General features: G+C 44.1%; 1 pseudogene; it reads left to right on the top strand.

The window, feature by feature from the left end:
• The first annotated feature begins 4,439 nt into the window (after positions 1-4,439).
• Positions 4,440-20,837, top strand: LOC142775472 (adenylate kinase isoenzyme 1-like; annotated as a pseudogene).
• The last annotated feature ends 5,506 nt before the right edge of the window (positions 20,838-26,343 follow it).

Genomic DNA, 26,343 nt, shown 5'->3' with positions numbered 1-26,343 from the left:
AGTTCTCAATAGTACATCACACTAAATTTGTCAATGTGACACGTGAGGGGGCAGTGTCATAATGGCCAATGGCTTCCGCTCAGACCTTGTGTAGGGATCCAGCGGCTAAGCGACCTGTCCCCCAGTGGGATGCAGCACCTGCTGCTGCTCTGCCCTGAACTAAAAACTAACAGCCTAGTGGCTCAGTGGCCTCCACGGCCTCTTATGAGTCGAGGCTGAAACAACAGTCTGCGCACACTGTGGGTTCATCCAGCGTCTCCAGCGAGGCGATGGATACATCACCAGTCACCGCAACAACGTTGGTGTCAAAGGAGCGGCACCGCTCCCTTGAGCGTGCTGCTAAAAACAAACATCGTATAACAGCTCCTCCAAAAGAGGGTCATCCAGCGTCTCCAGCGAGGCGATGAATAAATCACCAGTCACCTCAACACCGGTGGTGTCAAAGGGGCGGCACTGCTCCCGTGAGCGTGCTGCTAAAAACAAACATCGTATAACAGCTCCTCCAAAAGAGGGTCTGCCATGAAACAAATCACGATGTACAGAGTACTTTACCCTCCTAGGTAATAATGGCTGCAGAGATCCTGCAGTTTAATGTTAAAGGCCTTTTACATAACCTAGATGACGTGTGCGAACTATTTAGCACGTTTAATTCTAAAGTGCTAAGTATACAGGAAGCACATCTACAGCCAAAAAACACAAGATTCTTAAATCAATGTGATTTTTGTAAGGACCGTACCGACCGCCTTGCCTTGTCAGTTGGGGTAGCTATCATTGCAGTAAGGTCCATTGCAAGCGAGCAGTTATATCTTCAAACTTCTTTGGAGGCAGTGGCCAGTCGTGCCTCTTGCTTAATATAACCATAACTATCTGTTCTCTATATATCCCCCCCCCCCCCCGATCAAGTGCTTAGCAGAGCTGATCTTGAAGACCTAGTTAACTAGCTCCCACAGCCATTTATTTTAACTGGCGATTTCAATGCACACACCTCACCGTGGGGAGACTCTCGATGTGATGCACGGGGCCCACTTGATAGAGCGGTATCTCTTGAACTCTGGCACATGCCTTCTCAACAAAAAGCAACCAACATATTACAGCACTACACACAACACTTATTCTGCAATAGACCTAACAATCTGCTCAGCCACTCTTTTACTCTGCCTAGATTGGGAGATGGTTCAAAACCCCTGCGGAAGTGACCACTTCCCTATCTGCCTCAAGACCACAGAAGAGCATTTTATACCACATAACCCGAAGTGGAAATTATCATGTGCAGATTGGGAAAAGTTCTCTCGTATAACTTGTATACATACGAATGCTTTTAATGAATTTGACATCATCATCATCGTCAGCCTGACTCTGTCCACTGCCGGACAAAGGCCTCTCCCATGTTCCGCCAGTTAACCCAGTCCTGTGCTTGCTGCTCCAATTTATACTCGCAAACTACTTAATCTCGTCTGCCCACCTAACCTTCTGTCTCCCACTAACTCGCTTGCCTTCTCTGGGAATCCAGTTAGTTACCCTTAATGACCAGAATTATCCTGTGTACACGCTACATGCCCGGCCCATGTTCATTTTCTCTTGTTGATTTCAACTATGGCATCCTTAACCCCCGTTTGTTCCCTAATCCACTCTGCTCTCTTCTTGTCTCTTAAGGTTACATTTACCATTTTTCTTTTCATTGCTCACTGCGTCGTCCTCAATTTAAGCTGAACCCCCTTTGTAAGTCTTCAGGTTTCTGCTCCGTAGCTAAGTACCGGCAAGATACAGCTGTTATATACCTTCCTCTTGAAGGATAGTGACAATCTACCTGTCATAATTTGACAGTGCTTCCCAAATGTGCTCCACCCCATTCTTATTCTTCTAGTTACTTCAATCTCGTGGTTCCGCTCCGCGGTTTTTACCTGCCCTACGTAGACATAGTCTTTTACAACTTGAAGTGCACTATTAACTATATCGAAGTGCTGCTCTCTTCCGAGGTTGTTGTACATTACTTTAGTTTGCTGCAGATTAATTTTTAGACCCACTTTTCTGCTCTCCTTGTCCAACTCCGTAATCATGAGTTGCACTTCGTCCCCTGAGTTACTCAGCATTGCAATGCCATTGGCGAAGCGCAGGTTAATAAAGTACTCTCCATTAACTCTTATCCCTACCTGTTCCCATTCTAGGCTTCTGAAAACCTCGTGTAAGCACGTGGTAAATAGCACTGGGAATATTGTGTCCCCCTGCCTTACACCCTTCTCCATTTGTATTTTGTTGCTTTATTTATAAAGCACTATGGTAGCAATTGATCCCCTTAGATTTCTTCCAGGATGTTTATATATACTTCCTCGACAATCTGATTCCGCAGTGTCTGCATGACGGCTGATATTTCTACTGAATCAAACGCCTTCTCGTAATCTATGAAGGCTATGTATAGTGGTTGGTTATATTATGAGCATTTCTCTATTACCTGATTGATAGTATGAATGTGGTCGATTGTTAAGTAGCCTGTTCGAAATCCTGCTTGTTCTTTTGGTTGATTAAATTCTAGTGTTTCCTTTACTCTGTTAGCAATTACCTTTGTAAATAGCTTGTATACTACAGAGAGCAAGCTGATCAGCCTGTAATTTTTCAGCTCCTTGTCATCTCCTTTCTTATGTATTAAGATGATGTTAGCATTCTTCCAAGACTCTGGTACTCGCCTCATCAGGAGGCACCTCGTAAACAGGGTGGCTAGTTTTTCTAACACAATTGGTCCTCCATCTTTCAGCAGATCTGATGTTACCTGATCCTCACCAGCAGCTTTGCGTTTTTGCATGCTCTCCAAGGCTTTTCTGACTTTTTACCACAAATTTTCGCCATTACCACAGCTTTCGGGTTCTTACAACCTAGAGAAATATGCTCCATTCGTTGGCAGTTGTAGCAAACTATCGGCTCCTTGTCCCCGAACGCCTTTTTCTATTGCCTCTCCACCCTTTCCTCGGGTGCTTCTTCCTTTCGCTTGTTCTCGTCACCACTTCCTTTAGAGTCTAATCCCTCCTTCAGCATATACTGACTCGGCTTTGCCCATCGCAGAGGCTTGTCGGCATGATATTTACTCATCTCGCTCCTAGGGACTTCCTTGCTTTCGAGAGCACGGCGATTTACGTACTCCTCTGCGAGCTCTGCCGCTCTCGTGATAGTATATACTCTTTGCCTATCCTGAACCCAGTATTTATTGTTTTCGGGTAGACGCCGAAAGAACTGCTCTAACGCAAAGCACTGCAGAGTCTTTTCCGTGTCACCAAGCGTGCCCTCCTTTTTAAGCCATTCCTCAAGATTTACCTTTAAGGTGTACGCAAACTCTGGGTATGACTCGTTTCTGGATTTCTCGATCTCACGAAATTTTCACCTGAACGCTTCCGCTGACATTCTGTACTTATTGGGCAGACTCGCTTTGACTTTGTCATAGTCCTCTGCATTTTCGCTTTGGCTTTGTCATAGTCGTCTGCGTTTTCTTTCCCCATGTGGGCTATAATGTCAGCTACTTCACATGGCAGCAGCGTGAGCAAGCGCTGCGGCCACGCGCCTTTAGCAAAATTTTCCCTTTCACGCGTGCGCCCTAAGTACACCAGAAACAGACCAATGTCCCCTCTTACTGCATAGGATGGCAACAAATCTGTCATTCGGCGCTCTCTTCCTCGTGCCACTGGGGTAGCTTCATTCGTTGATTGAGCCTTCGCTAGTTCAACTTCTAGGCGTTTCCTTTCCATACGATCGATACGTTTTCTTTCTTTTTCCTTACAGAGTCTGTGGTCGTCTTTTCTTTGCTTAATGTCCTCTAAGCATTCGCTGAGCTCCTCGTCATCTGCACCGGTCTGCTCGGTAGCGTCAATGATCTCCGGCTTTCTTGTCGTCTCGGCAATTTGCAGGCCCAGCTCTTGGGCCAACTCTAACAACTCTGGCTTTTTTAGTCCCTTCAAATTCATGGCTATCCTTGGTGCTGCTAACTCTTAACTAAACAACTTTGACGTACTATCAGTGCTTCCATCAACAGTTACCAAATCAGTGCTTTGTTTACAATCTTACGCAAAGCCTGGTGATATCTCAGCAAAGAAAAGCAGTCCTCTCATCCTATGCAGTCGTGAATTGGGACGCGTTCCTTCCAGTGGTGTCGGTGATGCTGCAAAGGACTTTCGTCCAACGCTAGGTCCTCCAGGCCGCCGGTCTCGGAATTTCCTTCTGGTCGATGAGCTCGATCCCACCACTGTCAACGAGTTGTGACTCGGGTTCGGTATGTCTCGTCGTTGGTAGCTGGCCACCCACACCATCTAACTCGTCCCTTATAACGAGGAGCAATGCTTGTACAGGAAAACAGAGAACAGACGTTTATTTACACTAGAAAAAGGTCAGCAAAAAGTATAGTTACATAGCGGCGTTCTTCGTACATACCGAGCTCTCCACTCAAAAAAGCACCCCAAATGAGCCGGGGGGACATAAAAGGTATGTTCTTCCTAGATCCCTAGATTGGGGAATGCGTACAGATGGCACTGTCCAATCACGGATCACACATAACCGGCGAGGGTGACGGGCATGCACAGCCCACGTAAACGTCCAATATTGAAGCGTGGTCTCTGCATGGCTATGTGGCACAAACGTGGCTCTTCTTTGTCGATGTGTGCCGCTGGGCGAGGGGTCTGAAGCTTATGACAGCATCCATCAAAAGGGCTGCCGTAAACAAGCTTAAACTGGTCGGCCAAACTGCCCGCCTAATTAGCGGGGCGATTTGCGGCTGCCGCTGTCTTCTTTTAAGGAAGATGCTGCACTTGTAGTCGTCTCCTGAACTGCTTACGGCGTCGTGGCGGCAAAACGCCTCACCCTCCGGCCAGGGGGGAACAATACATGGTAGACATAGTCCGCCGATCGGTCGGCGACTTGTTTGAAGATCAAAAAGAACGCTGTTCCCTTGTCAGCCCCGGAACCGATCATAAAAATGGGTAGAGTTGCACGAGGTGCTTTGCCATGTGAAATCAGCTAAGATAAAAAGTCCACCCGTTGCAAAGTGTTCACCTTTAATTAATCGGGATGGTCCTCAACAAGGTGTGCGCCTGCGTTTATATTGCCTCGTTGACGCGTAGTGGTTACTACTTCGCTGATTCACAATATGATGACTCGTGGTGTAGTGCGCACTCAAATGCTCCGGCAGTATGCATACACTTAAAGAGAGTCCACAATAGGCATTGTTACATGGACAGGCATTCAATTCCTTGCGGTATGATTGAGATGCTCACTCAGAAATGAAGTCTGGCCTGTATATGAGAAGAGAACGCGAACAGGGTCAGATTACGCTATAGCGTTCTGCTCTTGAAGATGACGCTCAGGCATCCTCATGTTTAAGATCAACCTCCGTGTTGCCATTTCCTCGTTCTGATGAAAGAGGAAAGCGGAAGTGTATGTGTAGTTTGAAAGCACTACAAGTGGTCCAATATTTCTAATGGAGATCGCTTATAACTCTGCACGTGAGTTTACCATCTGGTGTATCTTAATATGCACTCTTATCTCATGGTACACGGACCTCTAACGTTTAATTTCCATCGTAATGCGACCGCCGTTGATGGAATCGAACCTGCTCCTTTCGGGTCTGTCACCACGCACCAACGACAAGTGTACCTGTAGCTGTCATTATGCGTTATGAGAGGTGGCATGTATGAACCCTTTCGATGTCCTGACTCTCGGGTGAGTTTTAATTTTAAACTTGCACCGAAATCAATGTAAGGGAGCATTTTCGCATTGTTGACTCTATCAAAAATGATAGGAAGACAGCTGAGCAGATGTTACTTCTGGGGTGGCTGACTGCCCGGTTAGAATATTCGACTTTCAATTCGAAAGTTGCGTGCTTGGCCCCGGCCACTGGGATGAAATTTTGAATGATCGACTGTTGTGCTGTGTCACTTCAGTAAAAAAAACCTGAGGTAGTCAAGATCATCCGGAATCTTTCACTAAGGCGTGTCGCGTCGCGCACAGCCTCAGTCACTTTAGGTCCAATACCAGAGAAAATCCAAGAACTAACATGAACAGCCGAAACTATAGTTGACGTTAGAAAAAAAAAACTTGGAGTTCGCTTGAAGTTCCTTTTTAAGTGCAGAAGTCGATCGCATAAATGAGCCCCGTACGTATCACCTTCTTAATTGCTAGTTTACCTTCAATCCTTGGTATACGGTACTATCGTTTCATAAAGAAACGAATAAATGACCATTTAGAAGTATCCCAGAGTGCCTACAGCAAGTGTACTTGTGAAATTTGTAAACAGATGATGGTTGCAGGAGCTGACATTTCGACAAGTGGACTAGTCTTTTTCAAGACTGATTTCCTTTGCCTTTGTGTATATATGTTTTGTACCTTCTTCACCAATCCCAACAAAGGAGGAGAGCATACAAAACCTCGTCACTTTGTGGCTTCATTGAATAAACCGACAGTACCACAGTTTGTGCTTGGTAGATGCATACATATAAAATGATTGCGCTGACGCACTCGATGTGTCATGACCATTTTAACTCGTGCCGCAATAAGCAAAAATAACAAAATATTTGCTTAACCCATCATGGGAGTGGCGACCGGGTGTATTACATAAAATCGTCTATACTAGTGTCGCTAAATGCGTACCGGGCCACGCAGGTGGACCTGGGTCGGGCAAGGGCACGCAGTGCGACAAAATGGTGGCGAAGTACGACTTTACATACATCTCGTCGGGTGACCTGCTGCGGGCTTAAGTGGCGTCTGGCATGACCAGGGCAAGCAAATCAACGACATTATGAAGCAGGGAGAGCTTGAACCACTGGTAAGTGACTCATCCTTAAAGGAACTCTCTACCGTCCTTCACTGCTTTTCTGTTTTGTGTTGAAATAAAAGCCTACCATGTGAACTGTCTAACCATGCAGCAGTTTGTCTAGAAAGTGTGTAGAAACTTTTAAAACAAAGTTTTTTTATCTGCGTTTGGTCGCCTTCCAACGGTCGGGTAAATGTTCACAACACTGGTCGGTGGCTGATTGATATGTGGCGTTTACCATCCCAAAACAACCAAATGATTATGAGAGACGCCACAGTGGAGGGCTCCGGAAATTTTGACCACCTGGGGCTCTTTAACGTGCACCCAAATCTGAACACACCAGCCTACAACATTTCCGGCCCAACGGAAATGCAGCCGCCGCAGCCGGGATTCAATCCCGCAACCTGCGGGTCAGCAGCGCAATATTTTAGCCACTAGACCACGGCGGCGGGGCACTGGTCGGTGGCGGCGACGGCAATTGTACTGCCGGTGAAAATGGAAAACTGAAACCGCGTGCAGTTTTTGCAGGCTTCAGAATAAAACCAATACTTTGGCGGTCGTTTCAACTGCGCACCCACATTTTGTTGTTCTTATGAGTGGCGGTGGGCACCGTGCTTGCGTTTCTCCACCGTCTGCAAGCATAAATGTAGGCAGACATGCAGTCAAGTGAACAAACAGCCTGCAGCGCCACCGGGCGCCTTTAATGCGTGAGAAAAAAAAAACCAAAAGTTAGTATTTGGCACAACCTAAAGCTACCTCAAGTGTATAAAGTACAGTTTCAAGCTTTGCATGTTTTTTTAAGCAAAATAAATCTACTTGTGAGGATTCATTATCCTATCAGTGAATTGACTCCATTGCTTGAAAATTTTTATCATAGCTTAATCCTACATCAAGACAATAAGGAAATGAGGCAGCAAATAGAAAATTGTTGGATATCGCAAGCGATCATTTTTTTCGACTTTCAACATCAAGATAAACTTATAATTCATTTTTATGAGTCAAATGCATTTTTCTTGTCACCAATGTGATGAACGATATTCTCATTCGTGCCCCAATCACAAAAAGTTTTCCAAGCGGTGGATAGTTGCTTTAAATAGGCTTTCCGTTACTTCTCAGAGTAACCGGTGTGCAGTAACGCACATGGTGGCCTCCAGCAGTGGTAGGAGCAATTGTGCAGCTCACGATGCTCGATTAACCCAATGACCATGAATGCGAGTACATGGTGCAGCCAGTTCTGTGCATGTCAATATTTTAATAAAGAAAAGGGAATGATTTCTAGAGGACTTTGGGAAAAAGAAATTGGGGGATCCTTACCCCCGAATGCAGAGATGTTACTTGGCTCGCAACTTCAACTTGACTTGAGCAAGTCGGCGTGAAGCAAGCAGCGGACTTCAAAACACCCAAGTCAGCCTTCGCGTTTCATAAATGCTCAGGCTGTCTTGCTTGGTCAAATAAAGAACGAGCTTCAAAGCAGAAACACGCTGCTCGCCTGCTAACGAGGGTAATAATGAAGTTCGCGTAAGGCACGCATTACGCCAAAAAAAAAACACCATGCGTTTTGAAATAACTATAAAAACGAAAGACACAAGCATATTCTTGCCATTTTACGGCTAACGAGCGGCAGGTGGTGCCTGCCGCCACAGTGATGCGCAGTGTTGCTTCTGTAAAGCGTTCGTTGCTCGCTGGTTTTAGTGGCCACCCAAGTGCGGCGCGTTTCTCCATGGTTGCTTGTTTGGAGGTGAAACAAGCATCGCATTGGGTTCTTTCGTCGTTTTTTTTTTCTCAATCGAACGCCATGGCATGTATTTGTGCTGACCTGGCTTACGAGGTGACGCGATTTTCACGGTATTTGCCTTTCTGTTCGCCTTTTTGCATGCCTGTAATGGGCTAGGTCGCAGTTAATATGAAAAAAAAAACAAGTTTTGGGAACAAATGTGATTCGTATCCTTTTGTGTAGGTTGGTAAACAAGACAAAAAGCGGGGGTCAGGACATTGCCCTCAGCAGAATTCTGTCTCGCGAAGTGCAGCAATGTATCGCTGCATGATGGTGACGCGGATAAAAAAAACCCGTGATAGGGGCACCTCTTTTTTATGTGTGTGTAATTTTACGTAGTGTTGTGCTACGAGCGATGCCTTTCTGAGCGAGAAACAGCGCCCTAGACGGGACGAAAGGATAGACGAGGCACACGGACACAGCACCGGGTCAATTTTTTTTTTTACCGAAAGAGACTCAAAATGTCGTCGTGTTATAGAAAAACAGAAAAAGCCTTTGCGTTTACGGAACACTTCAGCATTGTCGACACCGAGGCTATTAATACACACCTGTGTGTAGTCGACACAACTTGTAACGCAAGGGAACTCAGCCACTTCATAACAGTTCGCCGGCTGCGGAAAGCGCACCAGCATCGCGTATAGGTGCTTTGCGATGAGTAGCGTAACTTTTCCGACTGCACGGCACACTGTCGACTATGGAATGCGGACGAAATTTCCGGTTACTGGTTGGTATGTGCCAGCGCTGTAAAACCTGAGAGCCATCAGTAGCTGTAACACTAGATGCCCAGGCTGTCTTCGGTTGTCCCCACTTTCACGGAGCGGCAACATAACAAGCAGATGCCTCACAGCGTTCTTCATGAATCTGTACCTAGCGTGGAATTGTTGCTCTTCGTACAACTCCATCGGATTTCCTTGGTAGCGTTAAGCGGTTCCAAGAATCTTTGGCAGGCAGTGCGCCTCAAACAATGATACACTTATGGCGAGGCAAGCAAACTCAAAAGCGGCCACCTTTCACGCGACGTCCATTCGAGAGGTGGCCATGTTGGAATAACGCACGACGTCGCTTTCAAGCTAGCCCCAAAGCTGACTTGAAACTTGTCCTGACTTCGGCCGAGCCAAGTCGCCTTCAAGTCATCCGCAAGTTCGAGAACAATTTATGGCGACCGGCAAGACTGTCTTGAGTCAAGAACGAGTCAAGTACGAGTCAAGTAACATCTCTGCATTCGGGGGTTAAGCTTTGCCTCTAAGAGTTCGAACCCAAGAGGGATATCCTTCCCCAGTGCGTACTTCAAGCACTTATTGCATGAAACGAGAAAAGGCACAGTAACGTGTGTTCCTTTTCTACTGTATGGGTGAACAACTTTTCAACCTAGAAGTCATTATTTACTTCAAATGCCCGGACACCCGTGGCAGTGTACGCTTGTACCACACATTATTATTGTAATATTTCTTGTTGTATTGTTAAGCATGTATATAGGACGCGTGTGTTTGTAAAGCATGAAACTTACTTTTTTTGCATTTCTAAGCAGATGAAAAGATTTTCACTATGTTCACAAGGAGGGGCGTGGCTGTGCCGTAGAATACCCGCTTGCGACGCAAATGACCCGTATTCAATCTCTAGTCAGAGCTACAACTTTTGTATATTTATTTTATTCACATCTTTCTCTATTTATTGGTCACACAGAAGATTTTTTGCCCACAACAAATGACGCTGGTACCGGAATTTCTTCAAAACATGTCAATAATTGCAAAATCCAGGCCGCATGCTGCGCTATAATGTTAGGCTGTCGTGTTATCAGGGCCTTTTACTACCGACCGGCAGACTTCTCTGACCGTGCTAAAAAGTGCTGCAGGGTCACTTGAAGTTACCGGCAATGGAGTGCATGAAAACGCTCTCAAAGGGCCATTCTCCACTGTTCAATGACGAGGGGGTGGTTTTCTGATCTCTTTCGCTACCCTTCTCACAGTCGATGCATTATCCTTGGACCTTAGTTCTAAAAGCACCTAAACAATGTCAGCATTTACCGCTAAAGCCTCTCAGGATTGCGGGCGTATCGGCTACACGCTGTTATCACCTCTTGCGCAGTTCTAAACACACAAAATGATGTTTGATCCGTTGGTCACGCACAATATACATGCAAGACTGGGGCGGCTGCATGGCAGAGCAGTGCAAGAGACAAATCACATTTGATATATAGACCATTCCAGAGCATGTATACTATAGACGTCACAGCAACAATCTGCGTTACAAAAGTGAGCAACAAGGACAAGACATATAAAAGAAAATATTGCACTCGTTTTTTTTTATTTTGAGAGCCTGGTGAGTAGCCCTTTAACGATTTTTCTATGGCTGGAGGCTTCAGCAATGAAACGCGGGTGAATGAACGTTCTTCATTTGATATTTTTTAAATGCAAATGCGTTTCTCAGTCGGAATATGTCAACATTCGTCCGGATCTGTCTACCGCCCTCTCCCATAGCAATAGCTGCGGGCGTGCACGTCCCTAGCAACCGGAGCCTCCACCATGTCACGCTTCGGCGTCCGCAGCTGTCACCAACAGCTGTGGGCATGCGCGCTTATTCTCGCCCTTAGCAACCGGAGCCCCCATCTTGTTGCCTTGAACGTGACTTGCCACCGCCTCACTGCAATGCGTTTGAAACGCGTTTGTGGCATTTGTGCTGCCAGCATTTGCGTAGCGTTTCTGTTGATAAGATGCTGACATTAAGGCCGTCAGGTACAATGACAGGTGCAGTGCTTCGCCGCTCCTCTCACCGTTTGCTCTCTCTCCTCCTTGCACTCCACTGTCTTGTCTGCTTGAACCTCACTCTGGACTGTTCGCTGGCTGGGCGCCTATTAAGAACATCCTAAAATGTGAAGATCCAGAAATGTGGAGATCCGGAATTGTGTACCAACCCCGAGCCGAGAACCCTCTTTTATTCATTTCACAGTATTTTTTCACCGTGCACGCTAGCTACAAGAGCTGGACACGCATACCCTGTTTTTCGCAACAAAAAATGCCACCTGCTGCGAACGGCGCTCTTGACTGCACGGTTATAAAAAACAATATTTTTCTAATTCTGGAATCTCACAAGCAAAACACCGTTATGAACGATACGCAATGCATTCACATTTCCTCACAATTTTCTTCAAGGAGGAGGGGGGGTAGTTTTTTGTCAAAGCTACGGGTACTGGGCTCTTAGGACGTTCGTGCAATACTCGGCTGTTTCCAACGCACATTGTGAACCGGGAGTATATGATAGGTCACTTCTGCGGAAGCACGCCAGGTGGAGGACGTCTCAAAACTTCAGAAAAGGGAAACGCCGTCAACACCTCTGTTGTGGGGATAACAGATGTATACAGCCCATACAGCTTTCTAGGTATAAGAAATTTTGCTGTTAAAGAGCGTGGCCCTGCTGTAGCGCTGGCATCCAGGAGCAGCATCTTCCCTGGACACCCGTTTTTCTTCTTTATTTTTCGTTTTCATAAGCTGGGAAAGAAAAAAGTAAATTTTTCAGGTTTTGTTTCGTAGAATGCTCAAAGTTCCGCTCTAAAATTGCTTAATTTCAACGGACAATAGACATGACATGCTATATCTACGCAGAAAATAAGACATTCATGGTTCTGTGTAGGCATAGAACAGAAAATGCATTTACAGCTAAAGATTCGTTAACTTCGGTGTTGTGGCTTAGCAGGCGTTAGATAAAGCAGGGATAGCAGTTCGTAAGAGTTACAAGTAGACGCAGGAATGTCGGTCACCCGACTGTGCCGGTGTTTAGTGATTAGCGTTCACTAAAAGACACGTGCAACTCGATATTGTCATGACGTATAATGCGTTGACGAAGGCAGCAGTCGACGTGTCCAATGTGAAACTTTGTTTTTCCGTTGATAATGTGTCAAGCGGCCAAGCGCTTCGGCGTTTATATGTGTGTTATAGATGATTCCAAGGTTATTGCTAGAGGCCACGCGAGTTCCAGAAAAAACTATAATGTTTATGTTTTGTGCATAATCTTATAGGATGGTTCTAGTACTATTTAGATAGTTTCCAGTCATGATTGATTTGTGGGGTTTAACGTCCCAAAACCACTCTATGATTATGAGAGACGCCGTAGTGGAGGGCTCCGGAAATTTTGACCACCTGGGGTTCTTTAACGTGCACCCAAATCTGAGTACACGGGCCTACAACATTTCCGCCTCCATCGGAAATGCAGCCGCCGCAGCCGGGAATCGAACCCGCGACCTGCGGGTCAGCAGCCGAGTACCTTAGCCACTAGACCACCGCGGCGGGGCTAGTTTCCAGTCAATCGGACGCTGTTTGCGTCAGTCCGAAGTTACACGTGTTACATAAATATTGAGCGAAAGGAGCACATGTGGAAATATAATTGGCAAAGTAGAACCAGGAGCTTGCGTTCGAGGGGAATGTACCCATGCTCGGACCCCTTCTGTACAGAGACGGCCAAAAGCACTGGAAATTCGTGCGTCAGATATAGTTCGTTTATCCGTAATGTTATGTTTTTTGACAGAAACTACGACTAACAGTTTGAGGTGCAGCATTAAACAATATATGGCTCTTCTTATACGCCTGTCACATTCCCCCCATCTGCATGTGCAGGCGATACAGTCCTTTCCATCTGAAACATTCTAGAGCAGATTCTATACAGGCTAAGTTCGTGGATGACAGATGCAGGTAAAGGACACAATCCGACCATACGCGTAGGTGCGCGACACGCAAACACCTCCTCCTGCCCAAACTGGTAGGGGGGGGGGATTACCCCTTCAGAAGGGCCGTGTTACATGCTGAGAGAGTTGTATTAGACACTATGAAATATGTGCTCAAGATAAAAACAATACAACTAATCCTAAATGAGCAGCCGCATGGGGCAACTTTTCTTGCCATGGTGATTTTTAGGGTTGATGTGTACTAGCATTCGCACGGTATATGAACTTGTTAAAGAGCACGCAAAACTAAAATATCTTCGTCATTCTATGCTTTGTTGTGCTCCTTAGTTATTAGCCGAGTTTAAAAGGTAATAAAAACATTTCGGTTAGTTTTGATATTCTCGGCATACGTTATGGAGCGGGTCTACTACATGGAGATTAAGTACGATGTTGATTATTAAGTAGATTTGCTTCATATTGTTGGCAGAAATTATACTGGGTATGCAGTGAGACCCCTGTTCTTTAACATGCAGATATAGTCAGCATGTATGTATGTTCGTATAAACAATATTCGCAACTTTCTTTGCTCTGTTAATCATCCAGCTGTTTGGGAATTACAAGTGCCAAAAATTTGAGTGCTTATATATTTGATGAGCACCTCTTTTTCGTATTGCAGGATATGATCATTCAACTGATAAAGGAAACAATCAAGAAAGACTTAATGACAGCGAAGGGATTCCTCCTTGATGGTTATCCCAGGAATGTGGAGCAAGGGGAGCGCTTCGAATCTGACGTAAGCTTTTTGTCTACGTGGAGCTCCGTGCTGTTAATGTATTTTACATATAAGGTAGCCTGTCCACGTCAAGGAACGTATGCAATTTGTGTTCACCTGTTCATATTTCTGATCGTCATACAAGAAGATTGAAATTAAGCATAACAACTCACCGTGCTGTTTAAACAGTTTGAGGACTATATTTTGATAACGTCCTTGCGTGTGGCTCCTGCAGCATGTCAAACGTTGGTAATGCAAGTAGTCGAGTTGTATTCTGTGCTGTTATTTTTTCAGAATATATGTATATTCTACATGTTGCTGCGCGAATTCCTAGAGAAAAATACAGCTAAGACAAAGCCAAGCTTCCAACTGGATTTTTTTTGTGAACACGCGCTATTCATTTGTGACGCTGTGATGGCACACAAGAAATCGCTTTGGAAAGCGGTGTACATAAACAGTGATGAATTCTCTGGAACAGTCCTTTCTTCTAATGTGACTATAAGGCGAACACCTTCTTTTTTCTTTTCTGTACATGAATTGATCCTTCACTGCCTCCCTGTGCGAGCTTCTTGCACTTAATGTGGCTCTGCACTGCCTCTAGGATAGGAGTCGTTGTAAACTGTGGGCAGCTCACCTGCCTTTGCATCGTCTCCGTCATCGGCGCGAACGAGTGATGATATGACATCGCCTTATGACGCCATGATGACACCATAATGATATGTCAAGTTTTGGTGATTTATGACAGTCATGGCATCAGGTGATGATTTTGTCTTCACTTGTATTAACACGGACAGTCAAATTTTGCTTCTATAGAAGAACTGAAGGTCTTGGCTCTTAATATATTACCAGAATAGACACACCCATAAATACATAGCAATTATAAAAAAAATGCGTTCGTACTACACCTCGTACTACACCAGTGGCTTAAATTGTTTCCATATCGAATGGCTCCAGTCGAAATCTGGTGCTTTTGTATACGCTGCCATAGATTCCGTATTTTGCCACTAGATGTTTCAAGGGTGGGATGGAGTTCCCTTCACGATGACGGAGTAAAAGTTCGAGGATCTCGAATGAATTCTGTTGAAGAGAAGAAAATCTCATTTGGGACAGAGGCGAATTTAGAATGAAGAGTAGGAGGGAGGAGGACGAGGTAAAGTGAATGGTCTTCGAACTGGGTGAAAGTTGCCAAGGTTCTTTTTCAGTTTTCTCTGCAAACTCTAATACCGCAGTTCAAGAAGGACCAGTAGCCCTGAAAACATACCAAAAGAGTCTCCATCTCTGCACGATGGGGAGCAACACCAGCAATTTTCACGCTAATTTTCGAAAAAAAACTTTGGTCATTGTACTATTACATCAGTTTGATTTTTGGTGAATACTTCATACAAAGTCTTGTATACGTAATAAATAATCTTTCAATGCCAGACCTGTCACAGCAAAAGCACTCTGAAATGCAAAGCGCACCAAGGGAGCGCCATTGAGCACATAACTTGCTACCACGATTACTACTCTGTTAGACAATAGTCTTCTCTTTCGTAGACATTTTTCAATTTTTGTTTCCTATGCGACTTGATAGCCAATGCGCCTATGGAAATTCGTGTATTTACTGTAAGTATACACATGCCAATCCTTAAGTATAAGCACATGACCACTGCTGAGGTCTACAATCTGCTCCTTCCTAATGAATATATTTCAGCGAAACGTGTATAACATGTATTACACAAATTTCCCCAAAATTATCTAGCATAAATTGAACTGAACAAGTTTTGCTGTAGTTCAGAAGCATGTGCTTTTAGAAGTATGACTATATACTGCAGAGCTAATTTGGTACGTGCCAAAAAATTACACCTTTTGCCACCTGCAAAATCTAGTTGGAACATAAAGAGCCTTTCCAGGATTTCGGGACATATGTACAGGGTGCCTTGTTTTGACAGAAGCAATGATGACCTGCCGTAAGTGAATGGTAAGAGGCGAAATATACGTATATCTGACGGAAAAAGATAAGTATCAAAATGTAATCCCGGTTCTATAATGCACTGACTTTTCTGCTAAAAAACTCTGCGAAAATTCTGTTAAACGAACTGTCACACTACAAGGCGTGTGACTTCCTGGGACAGTTGAATACAGCCCATTGGAAATACCTGGGCCGTATTGTGAAGAAATAAATTCTCGGGGGAAGCCACGTGATTTGTATTTCGACACTACAGTTTAAGCAGAATGCCCTTTGCGAGTCTCTGCTGTACAACCTGGAGTTCTTCTTCCTGATTGGCTTTTGTCAAGTATGATTTTCTTTTCGCCTATCTGCACTTCAGTTACTGCTGACCACCGCTGCCACAGGTGATAGACGGTGCTACGTGCACACGTCTTTAATAAATCGTGGTCACAATGCCAATTTCACTGCCTTCACGGGAAACGAGCAAATCGCATGTCGGCGAAGGAGGACGTGTCGTATACGCAAGTTGTGTGATCTGTAGACAGATAGTAGCAATATATCAGTCATCACCGGATATTTCTAATAGAAAACAAACAGTCGAAAGATTGATATTATGAATATGATGCTGAATAATAAATATGAGCAGTCACATATTTATTGCACATGAAACTCTGCAGGTGTGCAAGTGCACGAACCTGATCTACTTCAAGGTGTCAGACGATACGATGAAGGCCCGGCTTCTGAAGCATGGCCAGACGAGCGGCCGTGTGGACGACAATGAGGACACCATCGTCAAGTGCATCAAGACCTTCCATGTCGAGTCAGAGTCCGTGCTTCAAAAGTACAAATGTATCGTTCACAAGGTGGGCTTATGGTTTCCTTTCGAAAAAAAGACTGTTTCCTTGCTTGCTTCGACAGGAAATTACGCAAGGCCCACACTCGAGGCCCACATTTCATTACGCTGAAGTTTGTCATCAAAACTTTGGCAGCTCACTTAGGTTAAAAACGAGTGAAGGTGACTCTATCATGGAGCTCTGAAACACTCTTGTAAGTAATTGTTTAATAGCTTCATTAAAAGAGCTTATTGCGTCACGAATCCACTGCTACTTCTAGAATCTGTCAAGTACAAACATACAGGAATTCAGCGCTTATGGCACTTTCACTCCCTTTTTGTACTTGGGAGCGTGCTAAAAGCTATACAGAAAAAGGGATCACAAGGGGGCAAAAAAACGACGCCTTCGTCAGTGCTGGTCACGAGCTTGAGCACTTTCTTTGAACGCCTAGCATCCTTTCAGTATGGTCGCGAGCTTGCGAGCAGACATATGGGGGCATCTTGCGGCGGACATCGTAGCTAGGCTGCTCACGATGCTCAAACCAGCAAATGGGTTTATCCATGATTGGTCGGGAGAATAGGGAATGCTTTTTCTGGTTGACATAGGGTGAGTTGTATATTCTAGGCTCGCGCCACGCTATAATTATCGGCTTGCGTGTTTTCAGGAACTAATAATACCAATCGGCAGTATTTTTTGGCCACGCTCAAAAAGGGGTGCAGGGCCATTTGAATGGACCTACAAAAGATAAAACACCATAAACTGCGGATGGGCTTTGTGGTCTTTCAAGCGACAGCATGGTTTTTTTTTAACTGATGACATACGTGAATGCTACACTGTTCTTATGCTTTTCAACTCTGTTTTGAGCCTGCCAAACTTATCGCATATTCTGAAGTGGCGTCATTACGCATTCAGTGGGGTCCCTCATCAAATGATTCACGTCCCAAAATTGTTGAGAACTTTGAAGGAGTAACAACATTGTGTCTCCTGATGTCGGTTTGAACAATTTGATTATTTCTGCTTGTTCATGCTTCTTTTTTACTACTGACTATTTATGTATTCAGTGAGCCGAATGTACAGTGCCTTCTCCAATACCTTGCCTGCACAGGAGGTTAAAGAAATAGGACGAATGTTCTCTATATTGATCGGCTTTCCGTGTTTGGGAATAAAGGCACTTTCGACCGATTTCCGATTTCCATCCTGAGGCAGTATGCCATCGACCCAATACTATTATTCAGATAAATAAATATATTCAGCATGTCGTCACTTAAGTTGGCCATCAAGTGCTGGTCAGTCTGACATTTCACCTCTTTCTGGTAGTCTTTCTGGTAAGAATGATAAGAGTTTGAATTCACCTAGATTTAAAAAAGTGAAAGGCATAAACTGATACATAAGAAGCCAATATCTAAGCTGGTGTTGAGAAGTAAAGTACAGGAATTGATGGTTTCGTCTCAGATTAGATTCGCGGCTGTAAATTAGATCCCCGGTTTCAGCGTTGGCAAAGTGAACAATAGTCTTACTGGTATCATCAAAGATTGAGAAATGGAAGTCGGAGGTACAGTCACTGGACAGGACAATGGCAAACTACCCTCGGAGACGAAAAGTGTCATTGACCAAGCCAAAAATGTAACCTACAAAATACAGCTAGTGGCACTTTCGAAGCTAATTAATAGGAGTAAGGTAGGTGACATCAGTAGGTATAACATTGGGAGAATCAAGCGGGTTGTAAAGAACGGCGAAATCTTAAGAGCTGCAAAGGCAAGTTTGTGCATAAACGAAAAATTTAATGTATGCATTAAAGGACAAGGAAGACAATTTCATAACCATTATAGATAGGGTGGTTGAGGTGGCGGAGGAGTTAGTTCTACAGGGAGCGGTACAGAAGCTGAAACAACCAGGATGATATCGTAAGAAGCAATAATAACCCCAGACGAATTCGACATTCTATCAATAACAAAGGGGAAGTAATGAATGCCCTAGAATGCAAAGAGGCAAAGCTGCTGGTGAGTATAAGTTAACAATGGACCTTCTGAAACATGGCGGAGAAATTGTGTTAGAAAAACCGGCCACCTTATGTACCAAATGTCTCTTGATAGGAAGGGTAGAATATCTTCGAAGAACGCGAACGTCATCATAACCTATACAAAAAGAAATGTCCGACTTCACAAATTACACCGACCAGCTAGCTTATTGTCCACTCTCGCTAAACTAGTTACAAAAAGAATAGCTAGTATAATAAGGGCGACATTAAAGTTCAATCAAACAAAAAACCAAGCAGGATTTCGTACAGGCTGCTCCAGAATAGGCTATGTTTATACTATTGATTGATATGCGGGGTTTAACAACTCACAACCACCATATGATTATGAGAAATGCCATATTGGAGGGCTCTTGAAGTTTCGACAGCCTGGGGCTCTTTATTGTCCACCCGAATCTGAGCACATGGGCCTGCATTACTTCCCCTTTTATCGAAAATGCAGGTGCCCCCGCAGCCGGGATTCGATCTCGTGACTTGCGGTTCAGCAGCCGAGTGCTTTAGCCACTAGACCACTGCGGTGGCGCCATATTCATACTATCCATCAGGTGATAGAGAAATGCTCGAAATATAACCAAGCTCTATACATTGCCTTCATAGATTACGAGAAGGCATTTGAATCAGTCGAGACATCAGCAGTAATGCAGGCCCTACAAAATTAGGGCGTCGATGAGCCCTACATTATCAATCTGGAAGAAATCTATGGAAGATTCACGGCCATTATAGTTCTCTCTAAAGAAAGCGACATAATCTCAATAAAGAAGGGTGTAAGGCAGGGAGACGCAATCCTTCCAATGCTCTTCGCCACGTGTTTACGAGAGGTTTTCACGGCCCCAGATTATGAAGAGTTAGGGATCGAGCTAATGGAAAGTATCTTTGTAGCCTGCAATTCACTGATGACATTGCCTCGATGAGTAACTCAGGGGACAAATTACAGGTCACAAATACTAAACTGGACATGGAAAGCAAAATAGTAGGTCTGAAAATTATTATGCATATAATTAATGTGTAACTGTCTGGGCAGAGAACATTTCTTCATGATAGTTGGAGAGACTTCTGTAAGTTGTAAAGGAATATATCTATTTAGGACAGGTAGTAACTGCTGAGCCTAACCATGAGAATGAAGTAACTAAAATGATAAGGACAGGGTGGATCACATTCGGTGAGCATTCCTAAATAATAAATGGTAATCAACCACTATACCTCAGGCAGCATAACTGCTGGTCATGCGAAGCAACTGCCTGGATTGCTTCAGAGGGAAAACGCTCGAGAGGGAAACAGAAAGTTACGTGGACCAATGAGATTAAGACGTTCGCAGGTATAACGTGTAAGCAGAAAGCACAAGACCAGGTTGATTGGCAGATCATGAGAGAGGCCTTCGTTCTGCAGTAGACGTAGTTAAACTGGTGATAATACTCCGCAAACCAGGCGGAAAAAAGGACAATTGATTGGCTTTATGCTAAGAACTGGCGCCTTTGTGCCATCACAAACTATAAGGTTTCATTATTTCCGGTCGCAGAAAGGTTGCGCACTTGTTTCTACAAAATATTGAGTTTTTGTAAAATTATATTGTGTTCATATTTACATTTTTGGGAGCCTAAAGCTGTTTGGCCTACCTACTTTTGGTGCCTAAAACACTGTTTTTTGTTTCTAAAAATCCGGGCTCAAGTCATGAAACACATACATGCAAGTAATGAGCGGTTACAATGCGAGTCCAAAAGATCAAATTCAAGACTGAGTTCGCGGTCAGCTCGCCTGTGCAACTTGTGGTACCCCAAAGTAGGGTTATATGTATATTCTGCTTGCTATTAGTGTGTGTGTGTGTGTGTGTGTGTGTGTGTGTGTGTGTTTAAAATACATGGGAAATGCTATTATACTTTAAACTTTCCTAGTCACTCCTTAAGGCTCGCTGCAAAAGCTCGATAAAGTATGTTGTGTTTGTATTTCAGATCTCAGCTGCGGATGACCCGGACAAAGTGTTCGCATCGGTCACGGCTGTCATGGACGACATTATTAAACCTGAAAAGTCAAGCAATTAAAGATTAAGTGTCTGTTGGGTGTTGGTCTTTACTTGCAGTACCTTCGATCTGTAAGCTTCAGATGACTTGTTTTACCATTGGATTATTCTCTGGCGCATTCTCTCCGCTCTTTCCTGTAGATGATCAACTCGGCTTTTATTTCTAGAAATCCATAATTGTTAGGGAATTGGTAACACGTCAGTGACTTTGACATTAATGGTGGCATGCCGAGTGCTTGAAATAGTGGGCCCAGAAGTATACTTAAAGAGGCCCTGCAACACTTTTTGAGCATAATCAGAAAACGCTGCCAATCGGTAGAGCCCCCGGACAACGCCCGAGCCAAATATTGCAGTGCAGCATGCGGCCTTGAATTCCCAGTAAATTACCAAAGTCAGCTAAAAATTCCTTTCTCTTATCTCAACCAATTACTGAAGATGCTCAAAAATCACTCGTAGAAAGCCCATCTATGGCGCGCTCTGGAATCGGGGCCAAGCTGAGCTCCGCTGGCCTGCAGTTCTGCAGCTGGTGCCAGCGACAAGTGGACCTCACACATAACCAGAGTAGCTATACCATAACGACTCTACTATAACTGTATCGGTTTTCCAACAATACAGCATTCGCTCACTCACTTGGGTCAGTTTTGCAGTTTTCTTATTAAGAGCATCCTCACTTGCACTGTCTTCGCACTCGACGTGAAACCGTTGAAGAATATTTAAAGCTATCTACTTTTCCAGCTTGGGAATACCACGCACATTCGAAGGATGGCTTACTGGTCACTCAGCTTGAGGGGCATTTTGCACAGACACAACCAACTCAGGTGACACCATGTTTTCGAGAAGCAGCGCATCACCACCTCACAAAAAAACTTCGCAGAGATGTGTCCATGCGGGCTGTGTGTCTTAATTTCACTAATGATTTAAACACTGCAGGCTTTCAAACAGTCAATCTTAATCGTGTTTTCAATTTCTGTGAGTGTAGCTTGCGAAATAGTATTGTATCTCTGAAATATTTCAGGGAGTATTTTCTGTGCCTCTACAGCCCTGATTGGACGAGAGCTCTTCCTTTGGCTGCACTCTTAACAGCTTGTGAAACGAAGTATAGGCTGGAGCAGAGAATAAGGTTAAATTCTGTTTTGGTCCAATCTCTTTCAATAGGCCAATGTGTAAAGTGTGGGAAAGTTGCTGCAATAACATGGTTTTGAAATTAAGCAGCACTGGTAGACACCTACCGCCATGCCCAACGTGGAGTTGCTACAGGTCTCAAGAACCTGCAAGCGTCAGCTATATACCACCACTATAATCTAATATCTATACCCAAGGCTCAATACAATACACATATAATCGTTGCCACCAAAAACATTGAAAGCAAATAGAAGCGAGAAGAAGACGGGAAACATTAAAATTGAGAGAAAGAGATGAATATATATGTAGAGAGACCAGAAATGGTGACTGCTGGCTTTCCTTGGGTGGGTCAGCTCAGGAGTGCTCTCTATGTAAAGCCTGGGCCAAGGGTGTGTTGTCTCTTCCACGGGACCTCGGAAAGGTCTAAGCACCTAGCTGCAGCTCAACTCCCACCATACCTTTCCTCCAGACACAGCTAACCCACACACGGCTAGGCGTAAGGGCGTGTCACCAGCCACTGTGACGTCATACCTATGATGGCATCAACTAAGAACATCATCATTCCTGATTGGTAAAGGGAAAGTAAGTTGTCTTCCGAGAGAGCCAAAACTTGACACACCAGGTTTCAGGAAATTTCTTTCAAATTTCAGCCTGTCCGTTGGCCTGCACGAAGTCTTGTGACTGCTTATTTCTCATATGCCCTCCCTGCTATAGTCTCTGTGGAGATTGGCAGTATTGTTAAATAAATAACAATAGTGATTGGGGCTTAACATCTCATGACCAAGATACAATTACCAGAGATGCCGTAGTGGAGCGCTCTAGAAATTTTAACCAACTGAGATTTCTCAACATGCACCTAGGTAAGCCCACGGGCCTGAAGCATTGTCACTTCCATCGAAAATACGCCCGAGATTCAACCGGGCTGTGACGGATGCCTTGTAGCCATTTGTATAATTAGTGCCAGGTAATAGTGAGAATTAAGAACGAACATATTAGATAGATTAATGACGTTTATTATATTAGAAAAGCAAGTCACTTGTACATCAGCACACTTTTCACTATTTTAACATGGCAAGTAACAGTTTCTGAGCATGTACAGTTGTTTTCATTTATGTTTTGTCATGTCATGAAAGCAAGTGGCAATATTGTGCAGTTTTGTGAATAAATGATTAGTTGGATGTAAGGGCTTGTATTGTCATTACCTCTTTCTGTCCATGTTTGTGCACACTTCAGTGTTCCGATTTGATAATACTGTATTGATGCCCCTACCCTCCCCTCCACAGACATACACAAAAAGCTTAGTCATTCTTATTGGCATTTTTTTTCCTTTGTGTTGTGCATACCCTTTCTTGGGGTCTTATTGCATTCATGAAGAACACTTACAGAAATTTGGGAACCTTGCCCCAGTATATACTTTTCTGGACACGACATGCAAAGATGTGTTTCTTTTTACTGAAGCAGCAGCATCACAATGACAAGTTCATACGATACTTGGACCTTCTGAACTAATAGCACCCTTATGAACGAATGTTGAAGCACCTGAAAGTTTAGCTGAAAGCTTATCAATGGCTGCAAGAGCAATGTTCATACCATATGTACTTTCTTAAGCCCATGCATTAAAGAATGCATGGGTAAAATATATACATGTCATTTCTTGTTTACTTTTTTCAACAGTTATGTTCGAACTTGACAAACTGGTGGACTTTTCTCTTTTTAAGCATTCAACAGTGGCTACTCAAACACAAGGCCAAAAACACATTATTTGTTTTGATCAAAGGTTTAGCAACAGTCTTGATTATCTAGGGGACTACTGCCAGCTCAGATCTTCAAGTGCACTGAGGCCTTCCTTAAGAAAATGTTAATATCCATTTTTTCTAAATGGTTGCTCACTAAAAGGGCACAGTGTCTTTTTTTTCAGTTGACAGCCACATTTTCACTGCCTTGTTCTTTTCCGTTCTCTGTGCCAGTATGCCTCACCTTGTTTCGTGTTGAATCGCAGTCAACTAGCTCAATTTTCTGTGATGTACATGCAATATTTATAAAAACAAATGCAATTGATGTAAATGTAGGGCACTTTTTGACAGAGAACAGGTAATCTACTGAAGCCCTATCACCTCCACAGCAATGCTAAAGGTTGTGTTGGCAATGGTGTGGAAACTACTCAATTCCAGAAGTGATCCTAATCTCAAAAAAAATTATGAGGAAACCACGCTTGAGAGAAGGGGCAACATGCTTACCAGCATGTAGTCCAATAAGAAAAAATGCTAGATTACACGGTAACCAGACTGTGTGACCTTCACACAAGTGTACTAACATGCTATGCAGCCAGCGCTGGCAGTGCACCGGTATTGCTTACAGCTGATGCTTATTACTTCAACCTTCATTCGTGCACTGTTGCAAAGTAAAAGGCAGTTGAACTCCTTGAGTAGGTGCATTGAAAGGTATGAAGCAGTTATTCTATATAATTGATGATTGATTGATATGTGGGGGTTAATGTCCAAAAACCACCACATCATTTTGAGAGACGCCGTAGTGGAGGGCTCCGGAAATTTCGACCACCTGGGGTTCGTAAACGTGCACCGAAATCTGAGCACACTGGCCTAAAACATTTCCGCCTCCATCGAAAATGCAGCCGCCGCAGCCGGGATTTGAACCCACGAGCTGCGGGTCAGCAGCCGAGTACCTTAGCCACTAGACCACCGCGGCGGGGCAGTTATTCCATATAAACTATGGACGCATTATACAACGAGACTGCTAAACATGCACAACACTTCTATAATACATTACTTGCATAGTGCACAGTGATGCCTAGTATCATTAAAAGACTTGCTGTATTCGGACTAGGTAGTATTGCAAGCAACAACTGCTTTTTCTTCTAAGCTTTAGTTTGTACCCCCTTTTAAACACAGACTAATAGAAAGCTGTTTTAAATTAGGTTCACCTTTTTCACCTCTTCTTTTTTTCGCTCGTCTGGACTGGGTCAGCATATCGTGGTGCATACAACGCCTCTCACCATCTATCTAAATATATCATTTGTTATTTTGGAAGCAACAAACACATGAGTTTACAAACACTGTTGGCACCAACTGTTCTTTGCGCAGCTGGGCCCGTCACAATAAAACATGCTTTTTCGGCAGTACGCACAAGTGTTACGTGTCATAAAATTGGAGAGTCCACTGCAAGGCACACTTTAATTTGTTACAACGCAAAGCAATACACACCACGGCATCGTGGTCTGTTTATACATAAAGACATGGGAAAGGGTTCGAAGAACCACTACTCTGCGCGGCAACCAACATAAACGAGTCGAGCAGGAAATGTGGGCTTAATTACAACATATTTCACATACCTTTGGGACGAGGCAACGTACTAGTGGGCTGAGTCCACAATCGGTGGTTCACATTATTCGCCACCCACCTGGCAACACTTCCTTCCTCCACAGCCACGAAAAATTTGTCTTTCATTTGATCCGGCATCCCAAAATCGCGATATGCGCAAGCAGAGCATACGGCCATGCCGGCGCGCGCGCGATAACCCCGCACATGCTGTCATTTCGGCGAAATCTTTACGTGTTTACACCTAAGTTTACACAGCGTGCACGCATTACACAAGTCTGTCCGCACCGGTTACTGACGGCCAAAACACAGGCCGCCGCGTTTTTTTTTTTTTTTTTTGTCGTCTGCTCGCGCGACACTGGGAGAAAAGCAGCAATGTTTACGCGTGCATACACTTTGGACGATTGAAAAAAAAAATGAATAAAAGCCTTTTTTTGAATAAACTTAAAAGTATAATGACGATCTTTTGCTACCGTCTCCTCACGTCGAGCTGTGATAGAAGCGTGCAGGTAGGTGCAGTTTGTACACCAGCGAAGCGAGGTTTCTTGGTGCAACTGAAGCATCACGATGGTGTGTGCTGCGTGTCTTTCTGCGAATCAAGGCAAGAGAAGACTTCTGATGTGACTTTTCATGAGTTTCCAGTGATCGAGGTTGGTGAAAAATGGTTCAAGGGGATTTCTAGAAAGGGCAATTGGGCGTTGTCTGCCATGCTGAAAATGTAATATGGGTTGCAAATGACTACGTGTCTTCAAAATAGTGAGTTGCTGGGCTGGTTGGTGCTGCATGACAGACTGAGACGCATATAAGCGCAAAAAAATAAACCAACAACCTCAAGAAAGTAAACAACGATGTGCTATACTCACAACTTTTTATTAGCAAAAATAAAAAGAAAAGATGACAAGAATGCACATATGGAAGCAATGTCACTACATGTGGTTATGCAACTAGGTTTTCAAACACACCCACTGTGGGAAGAAGCAGCTTCTTCGAGATCGCTTTGGTAGTTTAATTACATTACCAGGAAGAGCACAGATCATTGCATAAGTGAATATTTATCCTCTGTCGCTAATTAGTTCGACCTCGAACTTGA

This window comes from Rhipicephalus microplus, chromosome X (assembly GCF_043290135.1).
Source record: "Rhipicephalus microplus isolate Deutch F79 chromosome X, USDA_Rmic, whole genome shotgun sequence".
Classification (NCBI taxonomy): Eukaryota; Metazoa; Arthropoda; class Arachnida; order Ixodida; family Ixodidae; genus Rhipicephalus; species Rhipicephalus microplus.
The sequence above is the reverse complement of the archived record's forward strand: the minus strand, read 5'-3'. Positions and strand labels throughout refer to the sequence as shown.